This window comes from Sparus aurata, chromosome 10 (assembly GCF_900880675.1).
Source record: "Sparus aurata chromosome 10, fSpaAur1.1, whole genome shotgun sequence".
NCBI classification, from domain to species: domain Eukaryota; kingdom Metazoa; phylum Chordata; class Actinopteri; order Spariformes; family Sparidae; genus Sparus; species Sparus aurata.
Genome location: NC_044196.1, coordinates 4,140,718 through 4,146,214, shown reverse-complemented (window position 1 = coordinate 4,146,214; position 5,497 = coordinate 4,140,718). Strand labels below are relative to the sequence as shown.

General features: G+C 43.3%; 1 pseudogene; it reads left to right on the top strand.

The window, feature by feature from the left end:
• Positions 1–2,651: 2,651 nt before the first annotated feature.
• Positions 2,652–5,268, top strand: LOC115590051 (gastrula zinc finger protein XlCGF57.1-like; annotated as a pseudogene).
• The last annotated feature ends 229 nt before the right edge of the window (positions 5,269–5,497 follow it).

Genomic DNA, 5,497 nt, shown 5'->3' with positions numbered 1-5,497 from the left:
ACACGTTAGAATAAAAACAAAGGATGTTCGGTAAACGTGCAGCTGCGAGGTTTGTCCCAGTGGAGTTGCCGTAGCACACCGTAAGAGGCTCGCGCTGCGCTGGGCCACTCAGATCGCTTTTCTTCTGATTATTGATGATCGATTAGAGATGAGCCGTCCACGGTAGTGACGTAGTGACAGTCTGAATGAACGTGTGTGATGGACTTTGTGCTGTTTGCTCTCAGACTCATCTCCCGCCAGATACAAGTATACACACGTTAGCTTAGCATGCTAGCTGTAAACAGTGTGACTGTGTGAAAATGTCTAAAGTCCAGATTCTGAGATCGTTGGTGAAGCAGCGACTGACTGCGGCTGCTGAGGAGATGTGTGCGCTGTTTGAAAGGACGATAGCAGAGTACGAGGAGGAACTGTGTCGGTCCACAGAGCAGAACCAGCGACACCGGAACCTACTGGACTCTGCTTTAACGCCTCAGCTTCGGTTACACAGAGCAGGTTCGTTCTCCTCCTTCTTCACTGTCGGCACCGACACAAATCTGCATCTTTGCTCAATAGCTTCCGGGTCATGTGACCCATTGACTCAGAACCAGAGCCAAACTGTGTCCAGATTCTGGTTGAGTGAGACACATCTCTTTGTATTGGACTTTAGTGCTTTTTCTACTTTCAATTAAAATTCTGTTGGGAAATCAGCATTTTTATCAATAGATTAGTTTAGATATAACTTTTGTATATGTGACGGGTTGTGTCTGTGGTGGTTCTGTGGTGGATGTGTCCTCTTTGTGTATGGGGTCCAGGAAGGACAGCACAGCCACACAGGACTTGCTCTCAGTCTGGTTCCTTTTTAATGTAACAAAGCCGGTACAAAGGTTCTCTTTACTGGTCCAAACATCAGCGACACACAGTCGTTATCCACAGTGTGATGCAACTGCAATCATTCAGATCTCCAGCTCGGGAGTTTTTTTCCTTTAGCTTTCAGAAAAGACTAATATAAAATACATTTCAATGTTATTATAGTCTTTTTCTATATTCTTATATTCGCTGACCACAGCTGGGCGGCCGAACGCATCATCTAACTAAAGTCTCACTCGTGTCATTTTCTGAAACTTGGCAGCCCTGTAAACATTTTGTCCATAGACAATGAGGAAGAAAACACACATTTGACATGACGTCTGGAAAGAGCCCTTTGGCCTCCAGACCTAAATGGTGATTCCTGTCTGTCTCTGGCACCCTGCAGATACACATTTGCGTAACACTAGTTGGTCTCAGGACGTCTGGACCTTGATCACTATGTTAAATGTGCCCCCACACCTTCCCCCCACCGTGCTGTTCACACTCTCCAAAGAGCAGACGCCCTCCCTTTGCCTTTTGTTTACCTTTTGTTTGAACCTGCCCTTCCTTGTTCTTTGTTCTTACTGTATGAAATTCTACTGTTTCAATTGATCTGGTTCCACTCAGCGGCTCAGATCCGCTCTGTGCCTGTCAGTCCACCAGTTCACCGGTATTCTTTGAATAAAACACATCACCGCAGCAAATTGCTCAACAGGACTTGAATGATTCCTTCAACAGTGGAAAGACAGATATATTTTTTTTAACACACCTGTTAAGAAGCTGCCACTCAGTGGAGACAGATGGACAGATGCTACACAGCTGAGAACTGGGCACCTGTTAGCTTCAGGTAGCGATGGAAGCTGCAGACTCTGGCTGGGTGCCACACGTTCACGGTTCTATTCACGTTGTGCGAGTAGACATGATTAAGAGTTAACAACCCTGCAATTACAGAAGTGCGAGTATTGCAGCGCAAATATTTGCTTTTTGTCTGAATGCAGCATAAAATCTTTATTGTGGGTGGAAGAAATCTTGAATTGGAGGTTATCAAGGAGCATAAAGCTTCAAAATGTAGGTGCAGAAAGACATATGTATGAATTTTGAATCAACATTCAACTTGTGATTGTATTGTTGTTGATTTCTTTTTGTTTTTACAGAGACAAAAAAAAGAAAAAAAAATTCCAATACAGTGTTACACTTTCACACTGTTTGAATTCATCAAGATTTCTCATGATGTTCAGTGGAACAATGTGGGGTTACCTGTCCGCTCCAGTATTTGGCTAAATATCATCCTGATTTGAACCTTTTTTCTTACGGCCTAACATTTGTCTTTTTGTCTCCTGTGTCCTGCAGATGTCCAGCAGCTGTTGTTTTGTCAGAAAAAGGTTTCTCCTGAGCAGCAGGAGTGGAGCTCCAGTCTGGACCAGCAGGACCCAGAGCCCCCACACATTAAAGATGAACAGGAGGAACTGTGGACTAATCAGGAGGAAGCTGATGTCACTGAGTTCACATTCACTCTTGTTCCTCTGAAGCATGAAGATGATGATGAAGAGAAACCTCAGTCCTTGCAGCTTCATCAAAGACAGACTGAACAGATGGAAACAGAAGCTGACGGACGGGACTGTGGTGGACCAGAACCAGCCAGGAACTCAGTTCCAGACAGACATTTACAATCAGGGACTGAAGACAGGACAGGAGACTCTCCTGAACCTGAGGCTGAGGACTCTCCTGAACCTCAGGCTGAAGACTCTCCTGAACCTGAGGCTGAAGACTCTCTTGGACCTGAGGCTGAAGACTTTCCTGAACCTGAGGCTGAAGACTCTCCTGAACTTGAGGCTGAAGACTCTCCTGAACTTGAGGCTGAAGACTCTCCTGAACCTAAGACTGAAGACATTCCTGAACCTGAGACTGAAGACTCTCCTGAACCTCGGGCTGAAGTAAATGATGATGTTTGGAGTGAGACCAAAGAAGCTCAGTCAAGTTTAAATTCTCAGAAAAACATTGAAGTCCCTGTAAGTGGTGTAGGATGTGGTACTGAAAAGGAACAATTTACTTCCTCTGACTGTGGTGAAAGATCTAGCAAAAACTCTAAACTGAGGAGTTTTAAGAGGATTAAGACAGGAGAGAAACCATTTAGTTGTTTTGAATGTGGTAAAAGATTCAACCACAAGCAAAATCTTATCACACACACAAAGATTCACACAGGAGAGAAACCGTTCAGTTGTGGTGAATGTGGTACAAGATTCATTCGTAAGCAACAACTTATCACACACACAAAGATTCACACAGGAGAGAAACTGTTCAGTTGTGGTGAATGTGGTAAAAGATTCAGCCAGCAGCAAAATCTTATCACACACATAAAGATTCACACGGGAGAGAAACCATTTATTTCTCGTGAATGTGGTAAAAGATTCAGTCAACAGCAACATCTTATCACCCACACAAAGATTCACACAGGAGAGAAACCGTTCAGTTGTGGTGAATGTGGCAAAAGATTCATCCGAAAGCAACATCTTACCAGACATACAAAGATTCACACAGGAGAGAAACCGTTCAGTTGTGGTGAATGTGGAAAAAAGATTCATCTGTGTGGAACATCTCATCACCCACACAAAGATTCACACAGGAGAGAAACCATTCAGTTGTGGTGAATGTGGTAAAAGATTCATCTTTAAGCAGCATCTTACCAGACACACAAAGATTCACACAGGAGAGAAACCATTCAATTGTGGTGAATGTGGTAAAAGATTCAGCGAACAGCAAACTGTTATCACACACATGAAGATTCACACAGGAGAGAAACCGTTCAGTTGTGGTGAATGTGGTAAAAGATTCATCCAAAAGCAGCATCTTATCACCCACACAAATAGTCACACAGGAGAGAAACCGTTCAGTTGTGGTGAATGTGGTAAAAGATTCAGCCAACAGCAAAATCTTATCAGACACACAAAGATTCACACAGGAGAGAAACCGTTCAGTTGCGATGAATGTGGTAAAAGATTCAACCGAAAGCAAAATCTTATCACACACACAAAGATTCACACAGGAGAGAAACCGTTCAGTTGCGATGAATGTGATTCCTCCAACAGCAACATGTTATCGCTCACATCAGGATCCACACAGGAGAAAAAACATGTCTTTGGTCCGAATGTGGTAAATGATTAAATAATAAATGAAGACATGAGTGTTGGGCCTCATGCCACATGGCTCAAACAAAGGAGAAGTCCTGTATGGGAAATCAAAATCCTAACTACTAGGGCCTTATCAACCTGAGGAATTTAAGAACAAAGGAACTGAGCCAACGCCCAAAAGGTCTGAAAACCTGTCAATCAAGGTTTGACCCACCCCCTAGATTTTCACACATTCCCTATTGTTACTTTCGTTTTTTGTTAGATATTCTTTATTATCATTTTGGATCCATAGAGGAACGCTGCACAACCCAGTCGTTCCTCACCGACTGCAGAAGGAAGAAATAATCTTCAGGAGGATGCGGAACCACCGAGGTCCGGTCCTTCCATCTGATTGGTTCCACTGTGTGATAGCAGCCAGCTATCATCAGCTGTTAGGACTTGCTTGTGTAGTTTTGCCGCCGTGTGTGATCACAGTATGTCATATGTCATGTCCGCTGGTTGAGGGAAAGACGACCGCTGTGTACCACATAGTCGTTGTGTTTTTCTTTGTTTTCTGCAAAACGCTCGCTTAGCTTCTTTCTTACTTACAACTTACAGACACACACACTTACATACACATCCATGTGTTGATGAGAGAGATCAGAGATGAGTGCAGGGTAACCATGACGAGATATAGAGAGTGAGCAGGTGGTATAAATACTGGTTGGACTTCATTCTAATATAGTAGATCTTAGAGATTTTCACTGAGAATTTAAACAACGTCAATATATTCGATGAGCCTCAGACATCTCACGGCCGCTCAGAATAATCTGTGGGCTGGTCCGCGCAAACTCATCGGCCGGCCGACAACGAAAGCTCCCGATCGTCCTGATTGCCACTCTGCTCCTGCTCACATGCAATCAAACTGCACATGAAGCCAAAGACTACGTAACCGCCATCTTTGTTTAGATTTTACGTGCTGATCTGATTCAGCAGGATCGGAATCATCACCTTGGAATTCGCGTTCTCGTGTGACTTCTCCAAGTCACGTTCAGCGTTTCCTGTAGTCTCTCCAATGGGAATTCCCAAGTCAGTTAATTTTATAGTCTGGTGAACGTGACTTCTCAAGCCATGTTCGGTAGTTTTTACAAGGGACCTCCTGCCCCCCAACACACACACACACACACACACACACACACTCATATCTCCCTTTATATGTTGGTTTTGGCTTTGCTCATGTTTTTGTAGTGATAGTTGCAGAGAACAACTGTTGCTTGTTAAAGTATGTGATTTGTGTTTTGGAGAAAACTTAATAAACACTGTTGATGATAACTGAGCAGCATCTGTGATTATTTTGCACATTCCCAAATTATAATAACAGCTGGTTGAGATGGTCAGTGCTTGGATTTACGCCCTCCACCTCATTTAATTATTGATTTTTTCATAATTTTAACAATTCTTTATTAACTTCAGGCTTTGAGACTAGAAGCCCATCATTTGATTATTGATCCCTGAGTTCAGGGTGGTGCCCCGTGTTCATTAATGAATCACAGTAACCCACATTT